This window comes from Bison bison, unplaced genomic scaffold (assembly GCF_000754665.1).
Source record: "Bison bison bison isolate TAMUID 2011002044 unplaced genomic scaffold, Bison_UMD1.0 scf7180017864519, whole genome shotgun sequence".
Classification (NCBI taxonomy): Eukaryota; Metazoa; Chordata; class Mammalia; order Artiodactyla; family Bovidae; genus Bison; species Bison bison.
Genome location: NW_011495072.1, coordinates 9345136 through 9348959, shown reverse-complemented (window position 1 = coordinate 9348959; position 3824 = coordinate 9345136).

Genomic DNA, 3824 nt, shown 5'->3' with positions numbered 1-3824 from the left:
ACCAGAGATCATTCTGGTGTTTATATAATTAAAGAATTTATTTTTTACAAATGACTAAAACCAGCTCTGAGCTTCCCGGGTGGCCCAGTGATAAAGAATCCACCTGCCAGTGCAGGAGATGCAGGTTTGATCCCTGGGTTGTGAAGATCCCCTGGAGAAGGAAACCCAGTATATTTGCCTTGGAATTCCCATGGACACAGGAGCCTGAAGGGCTACAGTCCATGGGATTGCAAAAGAGTAAGACTTGACTTAGCTACTAAAACAAACAAACAAACAACAACAAAAAATACAACAAGCACAAAAGAGTATATGGGGAGAATATGAAGAAGCTCACAGAATCAAAGATAAGAACAAAGAACCTGCCCCTGATGTGACAGAAATCACATTTCTTAGGGAAGCAATGTATGAGGAGAACTGAGGACCAATTTTACTTTTCATTCATGCATCAGTCCACACAAGAATCCAAGTCCTGGGAGAAATGGTCTGATTGTGAAGCTTTGAGTCTGAACCAGTCCCTTACTTAGGGAAAGGACAGGGCACTTGGATTTAAATTTCCATCCAGATTGGCCACAAAATGAAATTCTAAAAGAATGGAGGGTAAATACTGAATGACTGAAAAACAATCAGAGGGCTCTATTTCATTATTTTTTTAGCCTATAAAAGAGATTATTACTGTCACTTCAACTTTGTAGATGAGAAAGTTGATCAAACAAATCATAAGCACCAGGTCCGGGATTCAGTGCCAAGGTTAGAGGTGTCCACAACAGAAATATCCTAATATTTATACCACATTGCTTCCTCATATTAAGTGGTCCCAGGTTGAACTGGGAAAGGCATTTCTATGCAGTGCCCAAGAGAATACGGTTGGGACAAAGAGCCAGAACTGTGCCAAATCAACGTTAAGTCAAAGATATGCAAAAACAAGCAGTAAGACTACTAGTCCCAGATTTATCCTATTAAAATTTGGACATAACTTAATGAGATATTTTCTATTGAATTTGGTTCTCCTGGCCCTGTGTAAAGAGCTGCACATAAAACGTCCCTTCTTAATAACTACCTAGGATATCCACTGAGCCCCTGTCAAACTTGCCTTCCATCTGAGCACTTCTATGCTAAAAAGAATTACTATCATCATAAGATTTGAAAATAATAAATATTGAAAAGTGTTGGCATTGTGTATTTTCTCATACTGTCCAACTTTTTTCAATAAACCCATACTATTTCCAGTCTCTCTCAATTTTATAGTACATGAGTTTAGGTATACATTTCAAAGAAAAATAATAAAGTGAAACCCCTGTCCCAGCACCCAGGCTTTTTTTTTTTCAGGTTTTTTTTTTTTTTTTTTTTTGGCTGGGCTGGGTCTTTCCTGTGGAGTGCAAGTTTGTAGTCGTGGTGCAAGGGGGCTTAGTTGCTTAATGGCATGTGGAATCTTAGTTCCCTGACCAGGGATCGAACCTGCATCCCCTCCATTGAAAGGCAAATTCTTTACCACTGGACCATGAGGGAACTCCGCAAAAACCCAGTTTGAAGGAGATGATATTATCTTTGAAAATTATCTTATAATGTCCTTCCCCAGTTAGATGCTTCTCACTTCCCTGGAGTAAGCAACTATCCTGAAGTTTGTGCCAACCATTTCTTTGCTTTACTTATAATTTTATCACATATGCATATGTATCCATAAACAATATATTAAACAGTTTAGAATAAATTATTAAAATGTATTTCTTATTTAGTTATAATATATTCATTAGTTTGTTTTTTGTATACATGAAATAATACAATATATATTCTTCTTTTTCTTGTTTTTAGCTCAGTATTAAGTTTTTGAGATTCATTCAAGTTGTTACAAGTAGAAACTATTTACTTTTCACAGCTGTATGCTATTTCATTATATGAATATGCTGTGATTTCTTTATCCTTTCTGTCTAGAAAAACATTTGTTTTGTTTTTTTTTTTCCAGGTTCCCCACTCACCTGCTGCTGTAAGCATTCCTCTACCCAACTCTGGGTGCACACTTTCAGATTTCTTGTGTGTGTGCCTGGGAGTGGGATTGCTGAGTGAAATAGTACATGCATCTTAAACTTTATGGCTTAGCTAAGCACTTCTTTTCCAAAGCAGTTGTATCCGTTTGCTCTATTAACAGCAATTAGGGAGGCCAGTCAGACTTCATTGTTTCTTTATTGTTCCTATTAACAGAAGAGGAAACTGAGAATGAGAATTTGCTGAAGTTACACAGTAAAATATTAGCCAGAACTCGAGCTTGGAGCTTCTGACTCCTAGTTCTGTGTTTTTATTTACTTGTTTGTTTATCATTTTGCTGAATTCAATATTTTTACTAATGCAGCCTAAGACTATTATCTCTTACAGCAACTTTCCCACAGTTTTGCTTCATATGGAGCCTGCATATGAAATGGACTCAAGTAACATCTTTCTCATGTGTACTTAGAAAATTGATTTTGTGTAACCCTATGCAAAATTTTATTAGATACAGCACTGTGCTTTGTGTCATTTGTTTATAGCCCATATCTCCTGCTAATAGGTAAGTTCCTTGGAGGCAGATACTATTTTATCCATCTCTATATCTCTAGCACAGTTCTTGGTCTTTCAAGGTATTGATCAACTAATGTATAATTATTTCAATTTAATGTAAATGAAATACAGGAGCTGTTGATTATCTTTAATTTTGTCTCATCTCTTGGACAATTGTTCCATCTTATTAATATCTTCTAGAATTACTACTGCCATGCATCACATTAAGTTAACTCTTCTGCATTTTATCATCCAAAGATGAGACTACAAATAAAGCTGAGGAGCATTATGAAGCCTACTCCATAGAAAGGTGACTTCTTTGAATCAGGAGAAATAATGGCCACAAAGTCCTGGAAAGCTAAGAATGACTGGGTGAATCTTCCACAGGGTGAAAGTCTCATTTGCCTGAGGCCAATAGAGGAAGATGTTCATTCACAAGGAAGAACCCCTGATGAGCACATTACATAGAACAGAAATTGTCATGTATATCCAGAATCAACCCATCAATAACTATTTTCCTTACTGATGGCATAAAAGCATTATAGGGAGTTGAATAAAGCCATCATTGGGGGATGCGGTACAAAGGAAATAATTGTCTAATGACTAAAACATTGGTCCCATGTCAGTTCCAATGACCAGGTAGCCAGTACTATCCCAGAAGGAAGAACACTTCTCCTCCATGGACTATTAGGACTTAGGACCCAGGATCCTTCACTGACACTCAGTTAAACTGTAAGGTAGTAGGTGGTGTAACTCAGTAGAATATTTTACAAGACTAGTGACATTTGGAGAGACTAGAATGGCCACTGGCTCTCCCTGATTACATTTATTCTAGATGGTACATGTAGTATCATAAAGATTAGCAGAGGAATCCAAAACCTATGAGAGTTGCATCAAAGAACTTATGACAACCTAAGTGATAATTGTCCTGAGAGGAACCGATGAAAGTGAAAATGCATCTCATCCAGCTGCCCTGGTTTCAGATGCTTCCTTCCCAATTAGCAAGGGATTTTCTTCTTCCATAAATATTTATGTCATCTTACCCATACCTACCAGACCACCTGATCTGCCTCTTGAGAAACCTGTAGGCAGGTCAGGAAGCAACAGTTAGAACTGGACATGGAACAACAGACTGGTTCCAAATAGGAAAAGGAGGACATCAAGGATGTATATTGTCACCCTGCTTATTTAACTTATATGCATAGTACATCAAGAAAAATGTTGGACTGGAGGAAGCACAAGCTGAAATCAAGATTGCTGGGAGAAATATCAATAACCTCACATATGCAGATGAC